The sequence below is a fragment of the Ascidia mentula genome, chromosome 1 (genome assembly GCF_947561715.1).
Source record: "Ascidia mentula chromosome 1, kaAscMent1.1, whole genome shotgun sequence".
NCBI classification, from domain to species: Eukaryota; Metazoa; Chordata; class Ascidiacea; order Phlebobranchia; family Ascidiidae; genus Ascidia; species Ascidia mentula.
Genome location: NC_138566.1, coordinates 27,480,363 through 27,496,086, shown reverse-complemented (window position 1 = coordinate 27,496,086; position 15,724 = coordinate 27,480,363).

Sequence of the window (15,724 nt, the reverse complement as noted above, 5' to 3'; positions counted from 1 at the left end):
GATGGATCAAATATTGACAATGGACAGTGGGCAACAGGGGAACCGATCGCAACAGGAGAAAAGTATTGTGTGATAATGGGTTCATTAACTTCACTTGATCCAACATACAAGTGGAGAAGTACGGAATGCAATGTTACTTCGAGATATATTTGTCAACGAAAGCCGGAAGGTAAATCTCATAAAACGAACAAAAAAAACTAATTAAGATCTTCTTAGATGAAATCTTGGTTCGCATTATTTTTTCTGATCGAATCCCTCTTTAACTAGATCACGTTTTGTGTTTGTACTGTTTTCACGGTTTGAACAATTCCACTACAAACGCAAACTTCAGTGAAGGCCAAAAGCTGAGGAACGAATAATTTTTAAAATATTCATAAAGATGTGTGCGTACACAATAATATTAATTACATCCCTTAAACCAGTGGTTCCAAACCTTTATTCCTAACCTTTATCATTATCATCTTTTGTAGGCCATTCTTTCGCTTCGAGAAATATGTGAGACCACTATGGATGTGAAACTATGTAGATTTGCTTTTAAAGTAAACAACTTCTTGCATTACCTCGGGATCTTAATGGCCACAGACTGTAGTACGCATCACTTAGGTTGACTAAAGACGTAATGTTTTTGTTTTCCAACCTGTTTCTGGTTGAAAAGGTCAGAACCTTTTCCGTTTAACAGTTATGAGAAAAAGAACAACCGTGTGAGTGCGTCATAAACACTTGTAACTAGAATGCGGGTAAAATTGTCATGCAATAATGCGCATTGTGAGGTCTGAAGTCGTTGTAAATAATGTTAATTTAAATTGTTACTGACGCTGCCAGGCATATCTATTGCTGAATACTGCCCTTCTAGCAAACTTGATTTTATTGACGTTTCTCAGCCTTTATGAAGGCTGCTGCATAACAGCCGAAACGTTGAGAAACGTCAATAAAATAAAGTTTGCCAGAAGGGCAGTATTCAGCAATGTTAATTTAGTTGTGTAAGATTTAGGGGTGTGTTTGTTGTTTGTTGATTACGTGTTCAGCTGCGGCTGCGTTTCCCTGACTCCTGACTTCTCATTGGTAGCGAACCAGACTTTGGTTAGTTTGTTTATTTGTCTCCAGGATACGAACGAAATACTTGTGCAGGATAGCAGACGGCGATTCTACACAATTGCAAGCCAAAATGTATAATAATATTTCACCACAAAACTACCGATTATATACCACTAAAGGTATTCGATCGCGTGAGACCACGATACAATAATTACATCTTACGAGCCATTCTCCTATGCCGTTCCAGGAACGGGAGTTATCTCCTAGGGTAAAAAAACTGGAAGTCACTCCATTACCTCATGAAAAGTTAATTTGAGCATTACATCATAGCATAAAACGTTACAGTTGCTCGCGTACCAGAAACACTTCGAGCCTAAAGTTACTAAAATCAATAAAAACGCGAATCTAAAATGTTGTTTAGTTACAAACACAAAGAAAACCACAACTCAACATAGCTCCATGGCCACACCACCAAGCACAATAACAACAACAACAACAACAACAACAACAACAACAACAACAACAACAACAACAACAACAACAACAACAACACTACATTCGAGCAATGGAATAACAAACGTCACCGTTCATAATGTTGGGGTCAACAGTTCAAGTAAACCAGGTAAAATAGTACAGTAATGTTTGCAAGTTGCATGGACTGCCGACTACGAAAAACTACAATGTTCGAACAACAAATCTATCCACTCCAATTCCCATACGGAAAAAAAGTTTCGTTTTAAACAGTTTGGTTTTACCAATTTATGCCCGCACGGTTTCGCAGAAGTTTCCAAATGTTCATTATTTTCAGTCACTTTCCCAACTACAGTTGATGTGAATTTACCATTAAACATTACGGATTCATCATCTATCGTTGGTGCAGTTGTTGGGGTTGTGATCGTCATCATCTTATTAATCCTCGCCACTGGATTGGTTTTATGGAGGAAACGCAGGTAAAGTTATCAGTATGACGTAACAATGGGGTACAGAAAGTTTTTAAGTTCCGACACAACTGACCGAAGTAAACCGTGTTGTGTTTGCGATTCAAGAAGAGCTGACAACCAGCAGATTGTCAACGAGACAAGGGAAGGAGAAGAGCAAGGTAAGCAATCAGTTTGCGCGCCTGTGTTGGTTTCGTGCTTTAAACAAAAGGTTTCTTTCAACGGAAACAAAATAACTTAATGTCGTTTTTTAGTATTAGGAAACAACACACCAGCAAACTATCATAACCACAAATATGTTGTAGTGAATTATGCACAAGTACTACTTTTAACGTTTGTTTTCTAAGCACAAGAAACCTCCCAAACCCCAACCCCGATCTACGCAACCGCAAAACCACGAAAGAAGAAAAACCAACCAAAAGCAGGAACCTCATCCAGGGTTGAATCTACCAACGAAGCGGTTTACGACCAAGTTAATAATAATGAGGATTGTGACACGTACGACCACCTCCACCACACAAGCTTACATGCACAAACTTATAACACGGAAGCACGTGGATACAACGATGACGTAGATACACCACGTGACTGCAATGGTGCGGAACAAACTTATGCGATGGTCAGGAAAGGAAAGAAATAAGAAGTAATTATGGGACAATTGTGTCAAGCTTCATGTCGTTTTGTGCTGTATCCTCCGGAGTTTTATCTCACATTCCTATGAATGACGTCACAATCTCTGTGTTGATGACGTCACATTTAAAGCTGTGGTTATTATGTCTGTATTCGGATATTTAGTTAGTGTTTTTCTGTGATGTTTATGATCTGATGCATGTGTTCAAAAATATATTACTGTGTTTAGTTGAAGTAAAAATTATTTACTTTATTATGCGTGTTTATGTCTTCGTTTGTGAAGACAGAATCAATGACGTCAGTTTACTTTTCCTTTGTGTTACAGACAACTGTTGTTCCTCGTGTACTTGTAGGCAAATCTGTTGGTTTCTGGAAGTTTCAAAAACTAATAAACAGTGTGGAATTAGTGTTGCCGGAAAACATCACGTGACTGCAATGTTGGTACAGAACAAACTTAACCTCACGAATGACAAAAACAAAATTAAATTTTGATGTTGCTTGGAACCACTTAATCATAGGTGGTTTTACAACGAAATAAAACTGAAGAAAAATAATAAAAATAATAGTGTCTAAATCATCAGAAGTATCAGATAGTTTGAATACGACAATGTTTAAACTTAACAAACCCATACAACAAAACACACACAACAAAAAGCACGTGGGTAAACCCACACTAAACTCCTAGCACGTTTTACTACATTGGTAGTGCTGAGATCTTAAATTAGAAAATATTTCGCATTGTATTTCTATGTATCATGGTTGTGATGTCCGCCTACAGTGGCGATGAAAGCTTCTTGTTGAATCAACTTAAACATTTCACTTGAAGTTGTAAATATTAAACCATAAGTTACATCTGGTCACGTTTCAATCGACCCAGAGCAGTGCAGAGTATCGTTATCATCATCCTCACGTCGTTCCTCTTCCACGCGACTGTAAACTTCGTCGTGTGGTGGCGCCACAGAGTCGGGTTGGTTTCTATTCTTTCGTGGTTTAGCGGTTGCGTAAGTCGGTTCATCGGGGTCACCATTGGCTTCTTCTGCTTGAACAACATAGGTTGTAAATCGTATGAGAACGAATCCAATGTATTTCTATCTTGTTGTCGAGTTGAAAGTTGAGGAACCCTAGACGCAATTATCACACTATGGAACAGAAGGACAATAAATGTCTAAGGAATATTTTATAATATTTGCTTCCATACCATCAACCTGTTTGTCATCTGTCTGCTCGTCACTGGTTTCTTGGTTGCTTCTGTAAACAAGTTGAAATGCACAGATAGTTTTAAACGCTCCAAATTCACGTTTAAACTAAATCACGAACGTTTATTCACCTGTTGTGTTTTTTCCACCATAGGAAGGCAACAACAACACAGATGAATATGAACATGATTATTCCGATAACTGCTCCGGTAACAGCCGACGAACTGTTGTTGTTTGTTGGAGCTGCTACAAAAGATATTCGTGATTTACAAAAGATAAACAAACCATAAACGTTAAGTAAGTAATTATTTTTTTAAACATGTGCATTCGGAGATGACGATGCCTGGATTATATATCAGTGAAAACAAACACATTGTTATTGACAAACAACTTAGGGGTTATGATATAACGGTTCATATAAAAGTCCTTGTCGGCCGTAAGACTGACTGTGAAACTTTTCTTTCTGACAAATAATTTAACCTGGTGAAGTGATTGGTTGGGGGCACCCGTGGTTGTATTCACACTGGTTAATGTTGATTTACCTGAGCTGGTTAAAGTTGTACTTTGGGTGTTTTTTACAATTGTGGTCGTTGTTGTAGCAGCTAAATTGTACAAAGAAGACAGAATTTAAACATTTATTTTCTGTGTCGTTTATATGGAATATACTGCGAGTAACCTTCCGGTATTCGTTGACAAATATATCTCGATGTAACCCCACACTCAGTACTTCTCCACTTGTATGTTGAATCAAGTGAAGTTAATGAACCCATTATCACACAATACTTTTCTCCTGATGCGATCGGTTCCCCTGTTGACCACTGTCCATTGACAGCATCTGCTCCATACGTCCACTTATAGTTGTATGTTCCTGCAGCTCGTGTTGCTCCGATGTAAAAGGAATATGGTGAACCTCAAACAAGCAGGAGAATCGAAAAAATACAATTTAGAAACACGGAAGATTTACAGCTGCTAAACATAACTTTTATCACACAAGCAAACAATCTGCTTTGTTGAAAGTCGATACTCAAACCAAATTCAAGAGCATATTTTAAAAAGACGAACTGCAATATCTGTTGTTAACGTTTTTTTACATAACAAAATACTAACCAACAACCAACTGCAACTAATTTCCTTTTAGTTTCAAGCATTGCAAATACCTGGAACTGTTCCAATTTTTCCCACCAGGAAGTTGAATTCATTTGTTGTTTTGACATCAGCTGGATGTGCGTTTATTGCACTGCATGCAGTTTCAGCTTCTGTGTATGAATTAACTTGAGGTCCGATCAAATATTCGTGGTAGTCATCCAACTTGTACCAAGTTTGTGCCAGAATGCCAGGAAAGCCAAGCAAACACAACGCAATCACAAGCATTGCAATAACTCTCTAACACTTGTTAACCTAAACACAGCCAACGTGAAGCAGGAATACTTGGAGCAATTTATTGTAGTTGATAAAATACGTGTTATAGTTTAATCGGTTCCAAAAATCTTCCACGTTATGTTAATATTATCTTTATCAGAGGCGATATTTTCCTTTCCCACAAATAAACAAAAAGTCCCGCACAAAAGAACTTTGCACTTGAAAGTTTCCCGACCCTAAGGTATCTGTTATACCCGTAATGTTAGCACAGTCGGCTAATGCATAACAGAAACTCAAAATCGCCTCAATGCAAATGTCGTGTTTCTCCCAGGTAGTTCCCCCGCTTGCTACAGAAATAAACTCCTTCCTATTTCTCCTTCCGTTCACAATCTGATTTCTAACTGATATATATTTCTACTGCTGTTTCTATATTTCTATTGTTATAAGGTAACTCTTGTCAAACCGCGCATATTATACATACCACCTTGCATGGTTATGTGTACGGAAATGAATCGGTGTGTGGGAATTCTATCTTGGGAACACAAACATGCCTTCACACTTGAAACATGATATACCGGGAAATATTTCATATCGAAACGACGAAGCGATATTTTTAAAAGGTTCCAGAAACACCACAATTTACTTTTGATGTTTATCCAACGTGAGGTTCAGTTTGTTCTGTACCAACATTGAAGTCACGTGATGTTTCTGGACGTCATCACCCACGTTGTACACAGTGTTATATCTGGAAGAAGGAAACCCACGTCATTATCATCCATATACGAGAGGAAGGAAGTCAAAAAGCTAATAACTTTGCTTTATATTCAGGGACCATTTCGTGCTTGTTCTCTATTCGTGTGTTGAGTTTTTTGCTGTTAATTTGTCAAAACGGGTTGGGGAAATTTTCAAAACCATTCAAGGATTTCCCTAAAAACGTAAATTCTTGATTTACATAATTTTTAACCACTGGAAACTGGGAAAGTTGACGAAGATTTGGGTAAAAGGTTTTTCGTCACTATTGTCGTTGTCGTTTACATCATGTAGCAAAATATGTTACAGATCAACTATACTGTATTGCCGGCAACACTATTTCCACACTGTTGATTACTTTTTGAAACTTCCAGAAACCTACAGCTTTGCCTACAAGTACATGAGGAACAACAGTTGTCTGTAACACGAAGGAAAAAGCAAACTGACGTCATCGCTTCTGTCTTTAGGAACGAAGACATAAACACGCATTTTACTTTATTATTAAACACAGTAAAACACTAAACACATGCATCAAACCGTAAACATCACAGAAAAACAATAAATAAATGCCTAATTATAGACAAAAACCCAAAGCGGTAAAAGATGCTGAATAAATTTGTGATGTCATCCTCACAAAGATTGTGACGTCATTCATAGGAATGTGAAATTAAAATACAGAAGAAATAACACAAAGCCACTCAAAGCTTGACAAAATTGTCCATTATTACTTCTTATTCGTTTCCTTTCTTAACAATCGCATAAGTTTGTTCCGCACCATTGCTGTCACGTGATGTATCTACGTCATCGTTGTACCCACGTGCTTCCGTGTTATAAGTTTGTGCATGTAAGCTTGTGTGTTGGAGGTGGTCGTACGTGTCACAATCCTCATTATTATTAACTTGGTCGTAAACAGCTTCGTTGGTAGATTCATCCCTGGATGAGGTTCCTGCTTTTGGTTGGTTTTTCTTCTTTCGTGGTTTTGCGGTTGCGTAGATCGGTTCTGCTTGGGTTGGGGTTGGGGAGTTTTCTTGTGCTTGGAAGCAAAATATAGCAGTGTTGGGTGCGGAATATTTTGTAATAAAGTTTGCATTTGTGTTAACGGGTAGAGTGCACACCCGTTGGGGAAATGCATTTGTTTTGTGCAAAGTACATTTTTATGTTAAATCCAGAAGGTTTACTGGCATTGCAGCTAAGTTGGTTCAACCACTTTTTCTCCGAAGTCGAAATGAGCTCCAGGTAAGGTTTGAACTCACGACCTATCAGGCGGTTGCACAAAACGTTTCTATGTTAAATCTATTTAGAAAATTTATCCCAACGAAGCATTGACAAATGCACGAAATCATTCAATGACAAACTACAATGACCTCCGCTTACCTGCGGCTTCTCCGTCCATTGTGGTTTTTCCAATCTGTTTGTTCCGAGCTCTGGTAAAATAAACAAAATAAGGTTTTAAGATCGCACAAGAACAAATGGCGCCAACAACATGTAACCCATTGTTACGTCATACTGATAACTTCACCTGCGTTTCCTCCATAAAACCAATCCAGTGGCGAGGAACAATAAGATGATGACGATCACAACCCCAACAACTGCACCAACGATAGATGAAGGACCCGTGACGTTTGATGGTGAATTCACATCAACTGTTGTTGGAGAAGTTTCTGAAAAATTGGGCCACAGCCCGCATTATTTGGTTAGAACTGAGCCCCGTCAAATTGTTTTATATACTGTAGCGACAGAATATGTTGTAAAGATGTACCGTCGCGGTTTGCGTTAGTTTCAGTGCGTGTTGCTTTTTTCTTGCGATTCTCTCACGTGTCATGTGTCACGCCATGTTCGCATCATTCGATTTACTACGAATAAAGAGCAAGCACGCCACAATACCAAGACTGATAGATTTTAACCCCAAAATTATCGCTTCAGTGATTGTGGTATAATCATGAATCTTATATTTATTTAAGTTATTTTAAACCAGGTTAATATTTTCGCTGCAAAAGCTTAGAAATAGAAAATGTTATTAAATTTATCCAATAGAGACATGTTTAAGACGGTTTTAATCGCCTTTCATTCCAATTGGACAATGTCTACTAAACATACGGTATATTGTATAGGCTACTAACTTCTGTATGCTCGATGATACTAAGTTGTCAGTTGATTAAATCTCATACAAGACTTTCAATATTAGGTTTTAAAAACAGCAAAAAAAAAACCTGATATGGTTGAAGTGTTGACTCTGTCATTATGAGTGGAAACTATTATGTTTGTTTCGTCTTTACCCTATGTTACGGTCCGGAACACTTTTTATTTCTTGAAACGAAATTTCGTTTCCAAGTGTTTGAAGCATAATTTGACAATTTCGTTCCGGAACCAGTTTTTGTTTTGTGCATCTTTTTACCACAAGGTGCTGCTATAGGACCGCTCGAAAAATTTAATTGCACGTGTAGATGAAATTATTAAAAACTGCTTTGCCAACTTAGAAATAGAAGCGATATGGTAGATTTAAAATTGAAAAAACGTTCGATGACATTAACTTTTTATATGAATTATTTGATATTTTAGTCGTTAAATCGCTGTAGGAAAAATTAAATCAGTAAATCGTTCATAAAAGAGCTTTGTAGTCGATTTTCTGTTGTTAGCATTGCAAATGTGTATTGGTGATATCGTTCCCACGCACAGAACCTTTTGCAAATTGGTCGATGTAAAACAAAGCACAACACTCACGTGGTGCAAAAGTATCGTGTAAAGTAAACCAAGTTGAAATTTTAAATACAAATATGTAACATGTTATTTATAGTAACGGTCAACCAAGAAATAACAAACGCCCCATGCTAAAATAAAACATACACTACATGATTTTCTCTAAACATATTAATAGCATTGATCGAAAATGTTGCGGATTATATTGGAATTTTCCGCTTTAAAAATTACCATGATATCGACAGTGATAAACAGCATCAAAATTCGGGACACACAAAAGTGCAAAAAGGCGTGTGGTCGTCTTATCCGAACTAACAACTCCCAAAGGAGCGGCGTCATCAGAGAACGTCAAAAAGCGAAGAGAGAAAAGTCGTATCTCAATTCCCAAGATAGGCGCCTCCCACAACGAAATTTTACTGCTCACACACAAATCTGATGTCTTAAGATCGTTTAATTATTGCTCCCGAATTTTATTAGGAACATAGATAAACTGCTCATACGGCAAGCATCAAACATAGCAATTAACAAGTGAAAACATGTTTAAAACGCGTCATTCGCCAAAACAGTTTAAAAGAACGCCTTTAAATATATCAAAAAAACGGATAGTCGAATACGGTTCAATGGGACCGTCTACAACATACCTAGAGCATTTAACAGCTATATTTAATTCGTTTGGCCATATTATTTCAAAACAAAGACAAGTAAATACCTGTCAAAGACAAGCTTAAACCGCGCCGTCGGTTCGCCAAAACAGTTTTAAGAACGCCTTTTCGTATGACAACAACAAAATAAAGCATATAGTTAAATAAAGTTTAGAGGTATCTCCTTCTACATGGCTGTAGTATTTAACTGCCAAATTTTAATTTGCTTGGATGTAAAACAGAGATTTGGCAGGCGAATACCTCTTAAAGACAAATATAAACCGCGCCGCAAGAGCGAAATTAACTAAATTTGACAGTTGTCCGCCTGTGATTTCAACATTTTTCTATCAAGCGACTTGAAATTTTGCACACAAATATTAGAAGCCACTACAAAACGAGCAATGAAAACCAAATTTGCCTATGTCCTTTAGAATTTTATTGCTTGCCGAAAACGCATGTTTGAAACTATGGTGGCTAAGGTTCGGCGGTTTTGACTAAATTTGACAGTTGTCCGCCTGTGATTTCAACATTTTTCTATCAAGCGACTTGAAATTTTGCACACAAATATTAGATGCCACTACAAAACGAGTAATGAAAACCAAATTGGCGCAATGTCCTTTAGTTTCTTATTGCGGCGCGAAAACGCATGTTACAAACAATGGTCGTTAAGGTCGAGCGGAATTAACTAAATTTGAGAATTCCCGCCGGCAATATACACAATTTTAAATCAAGAGACCTGAAATTTTACACACAAATTTCTAGATGCCACAACAAAACGAGAAATGAAAATTAAATTGGCGCCTGACCTTTAGAATTTTATTGCTTGCCGAAAACGCATGTTTGAAACTATGGTGGCTAATGTTCGGCGGATTTAACTAAATTTGACAGTTGTCCGCCTGTGATTTCGACATTTTTCTATCAAGCGACTTGAAGTTTTGCACACAAATATTAGATGCCACTACAAAACGACAAATGAAAACTAAATTGACGTATGTCCTTTAGAATTTTATTGCTTGCCGAAAATGCATGTTTCAAACTATGGTGGCTAAGGTTCGGCGCTTTTAACTAAATTTGACAGTTGTCCACCTGTGATTTCAACATTTTTCTATCAAGCAACTTGAAATTTTGCACACAAATATTAGATGCCACTACAAAACGAGCAATGAAAACTAAATTGACGTATGTCCTTTAGTTTCTTATTGCTGCGCGAAAATGCATGTTTCAAACTATGGTGGCTAAGGTTCGGCGCTTTTAACTAAATTTGACAGTTGTACGCCTGTGATTTCAACATTTTTCTATCAAGCAACTTGAAATTTTGCACACAAATATTAGATGCCACTACAAAACGAGCAATGAAAACCAAACTGACGTATGTCCTTTAGTTTCTTATTGCTGCGCGAAAACGCATGTTTGAAACTATGGTGGCTAAGGTTCGGCGCTTTTAACTAAATTTGACAGTTGTCCGCCTGTGATTTCAACATTTTTCTATCAAGCGACTTGAAATTTTGCACACAAATATTAGAAGCCACTACAAAACGAGCAATGAAAACCAAATTGACGTATGTCCTTTAGTTTCTTATTGCTGCGCGAAAACGCATGTTTGAAACTATGGTGGCTAAGGTTCGGCGCTTTTAACTAAATTTGACAGTTGTACGCCTGTGATTTCAACATTTTTCTATCAAGCAACTTGAAATTTTGCTCACAAATATTAGATGCCACTACAAAACGAGCAATGAAAACTAAATTGGCGTATGTCCTTTAGTTTCTTATTGCTGCGCGAAAACGCATGTTTGAAACCATGGTCGCTAAGGTTCGGCGCTTTTAACTAAATTTGACAGTTGTACGCCTGTGATTTCAACATTTTTCTATCAAGCAACTTGAAATTTTGCTCACAAATATTAGATGCCACTACAAAACGAGCAATGAAAACTAAATTGGCGTATGTCCTTTAGTTTCTTATTGCTGCGCGAAAACGCATGTTTGAAACTATGGTGGCTAAGGTTCGGCGCTTTTAACTAAATTTGACAGTTGTACGCCTGTGATTTCAACATTTTTCTATCAAGCAACTTGAAATTTTGCTCACAAATATTAGATGCCACTACAAAACGAGCAATGAAAACTAAATTGGCGTATGTCCTTTAGTTTCTTATTGCTGCGCGAAAACGCATGTTTGAAACAATGGTCGCTAAGGTCGTGCGGAATTAACTAAATTTGAGAATTCCCGCCGGCAATATACACAATTTTAAATCAAGAGACCTGAAATTTTGCACACAAACACTAGGTGCCACAACAAAACGAGAAATGAAAACTAAATTGGCGCCTGTCTTTTAGAATTTTATTGCTTTCCGAAAACGCATGTTTGAAACTATGGTGGCTAATGTTCGGCGGATTAACTAAATTTGACAGTTGTCCGCCTGTGATTTCAACATTTTTATATCAAGCGACCTGAAATTTTGCACACAAATATTAGATGCCACTACAAAACGAGCAATGAAAACTAAATTGACGTATGTCCTTTAGTTTCTTATTGCTGCGCGAAAACGCATGTTTGAAACTATGGTGGCTAAGGTTCGGCGCTTTTAACTAAATTTGACAGTTGTACGCCTGTGATTTCAACATTTTTCTATCAAGCAACTTGAAATTTTGCACACAAATATTAGATGCCACTACAAAACGAGCAATGAAAACTAAATTGACGTATGTCCTTTAGAATTTTATTGCTTTCCGAAAACGCATGTTTGAAACTATGGTGGCTAATGTTCGGCGGATTAACTAAATTTGACAGTTGTCCGCCTGTGATTTCAACATTTTTATATCAAGCGACCTGAAATTTTGCACACAAATATTAGATGCCACTACAAAACGAGCAATGAAAACTAAATTGACGTATGTCCTTTAGTTTCTTATTGCTGCGCGAAAACGCATGTTTGAAACTATGGTGGCTAAGGTTCGGCGCTTTTAACTAAATTTGACAGTTGTACGCCTGTGATTTCAACATTTTTCTATCAAGCAACTTGAAATTTTGCACACAAATATTAGATGCCACTACAAAACGAGCAATGAAAACTAAATTGACGTATGTCCTTTAGTTTCTTATTGCTGCGCGAAAACGCATGTTTGAAACTATGGTGGCTAAGGTTCGGCGCTTTTAACTAAATTTGACAGTTGTACGCCTGTGATTTCAACATTTTTCTATCAAGCAACTTGAAATTTTGCACACAAATATTAGAAGCCACTACACAACGAGCAATGAAAACTAAATTGGCGTATGTCCTTTAGAATTTTATTGCTTGCCGAAAACGCATGTTTCAAACTATGGTGGCTAAGGTTCGGCGGTTTTGACTAAATTTGACAGTTGTCCGCCTGTGATTTCAACATTTTTACATCAAACGACTTGAAATTTTGCACACAAATATTAGATGCCACTACAAAACGAGCAATGAAACAAAATTGGCGTATGTCCTTTAGTTTCTTATTGCTGCGCGAAAACGCATGTTACAAACAATGGTCGCTAAGGTCGTGAGGAATTAACTAAATTTGAGAATTCCCGCCGGCAATATACACAATTTTAAATCAAGAGACCTGAAATTTTACACACAAATACTAGGTGCCACAACAAAACGAGAAATGAAAACTAAATTGGCGTCTGTCCTTTAGAATTTTATTGCTTGCCGAAAACGCATGTTTGAAACTATGGTGGCTAATGTTCGGCGGTTTTAACTAAATTTGACAGTTGTCCGCCTGTGATTTCAACATTTTTCTATCAAGCGACTTGAAGTTTTGCACACAAATATTAGATGCCACTACAAAACGAGCAATGAAAACTAAATTGACGTATGTCCTTTAGTTTGTTATTGCTGCACGAAAACGCATGTTTCAAACAATGGTCGCTAAGGCCGTGCGAAATCAACTAATTTTGAGAATTCCCGCCGGCAATAGAAACAATTTTCAATCAAGCGACCTGAAATTTTGCACACAAATATTAGATGCCACTACAAAACGAGCAATGAAAACTAAATTGACGTATGTCCTTTAGTTTCTTATTGCTGCGCGAAAACGCATGTTTGAAACTATGGTGGCTAAGGTTCGGCGCTTTTAACTAAATTTGACAGTTGTACGCCTGTGATATCAACATTTTTCTATCAAGCAACTTGAAATTTTGCACACAAATATTAGAAGCCACTACAAAACGAGCAATGAAAACTAAATTGGCATATGTCCTTTAGTTTCTTATTGCTGCGCGAAAACGCATGTTTGAAACTATGGTGGCTAAGGTTCGGCGCTTTTAACTAAATTTGACAGTTGTACGCCTGTGATTTCAACATTTTTCTATCAAGCAACTTGAAATTTTGCACACAAATATTAGATGCCACTACAAAACGAGCAATGAAAACTAAATTGGCGTATGTCCTTTAGAATTTTATTGCTTGCCGAAAACGCATGTTTCAAACTATGGTGGCTAAGGTTCGGCGCTTTTAACTAAATTTGACAGTTGTACGCCTGTGATTTCAACATTTTTACATCAAACGACTTGAAATTTTGCACACAAATATTAGATGCCACTGCAAAACGAGCAATGAAACAAAATTGGCGTATGTCCTTTAGTTTCTTATTGCTGCGCGAAAACGCATGTTACAAACAATGGTCGCTAAGGTCGTGAGGAATTAACTAAATTTGAGAATTCCCGCCGGCAATATACACAATTTTAAATCAAGAGACCTGAAATTTTGCACACAAATACTAGGTGCCACAAAAAAACGAGAAATGAAAACTAAATTGGCGCCTGACCTTTAGAATTTTATTGCTTGCCGAAAACGCATGTTTGAAACTATGGTGGCTAATGTTCGGCGGGTTCAACTAAATTTGACAGTTGTCCGCCTGTGATTTCAACATTTTTCTATCAAGCAACTTGAAATTTTGCACACAAATATTAGAAGCCACTACACAACGAGCAATGAAAACTAAATTGGCGTATGTCCTTTAGAATTTTATTGCTTGCCGAAAATGCATGTTTCAAACTATGGTGGCTAAGGTTCGGCGCTTTTAACTAAATTTGACAGTTGTACGCCTGTGATTTCAACATTTTTCTATCAAGCGACTTGAAATTTTGCACACAAATATTAGATGCCACTACAAAACGAGCAATGAAAACCAAATTGCCGTATGTCCTTTAGTTTCTTATTGCTGCGCGAAAACGCATGTTTGAAACTATGGTGGCTAAGGTTCGGCGCTTTTAACTAAATTTGACAGTTGTACGCCTGTGATTTCAACATTTTTCTATCAAGCAACTTGAAATTTTGCACACAAATATTAGATGCCACTACACAACGAGCAATGAAAACTAAACTGGCGTATGTCCTTTAGTTTCTTATTGCTGCGCGAAAACGCATGTTTGAAACTATGGTGGCTAAGGTTCGGCGCTTTTAACTAAATTTGACAGTTGTACGCCTGTGATTTCAACATTTTTCTATCAAGCAACTTGAAATTTTGCACACAAATATTAGATGCCACTACACAACGAGCAATGAAAACTAAATTGGCGTATGTCCTTTAGAATTTTATTGCTGCGCGAAAATGCATGTTTCAAACTATGGTGGCTAAGGTTCGGCGCTTTTAACTAAATTTGACAGTTGTACGCCTGTGATTTCAACATTTTTCTATCAAGCAACTTGAAATTTTGCACACAAATATTAGATGCCACTACACAACGAGCAATGAAAACTAAACTGGCGTATGTCCTTTAGTTTCTTATTGCTGCGCGAAAATGCATGTTTCAAACTATGGTGGCTAAGGTTCGGCGCTTTTAACTAAATTTGACAGTTGTCCGCCTGTGATTTCAACATTTTTACATCAAACGACTTGAAATTTTGCACACAAATATTAGATGCCACTACAAAACGAGCAATGAAACAAAATTGGCGTATGTCCTTTAGTTTCTTATTGCTGCGCGAAAACGCATGTTACAAACAATGGTCGCTAAGGTCGTGAGGAATTAACTAAATTTGAGAATTCCCGCCGGCAATATACACAATTTTTAATCAAGAGACCTGAAATTTTACACACAAATACTAGGTGCCACAACAAAACGAGAAATGAAAACTAAATTGACGTATGTCCTTTAAAATTTTATTGCTTGCCGAAAATGCATGTTTCAAACTATGGTGGCTAAGGTTCGGCGCTTTTAACTAAATTTGACAGTTGTACGCCTGTGATTTCAACATTTTTCTATCAAGCAACTTGAAATTTTGCACACAAATATTAGATGCCACTACAAAACGAGCAATGAAAACCAAATTGCCGTATGTCCTTTAGTTTCTTATTGCTGCGCGAAAACGCATGTTTGAAACTATGGTGGCTAAGGTTTGGCGGTTTTGACTAAATTTGACAGTTGTCCGCCTGTGATTTCAACATTTTTACATCAAACGACTTGAAATTTTGCACACAAATATTAGATGCCACTACAAAACGAGCAATGAAA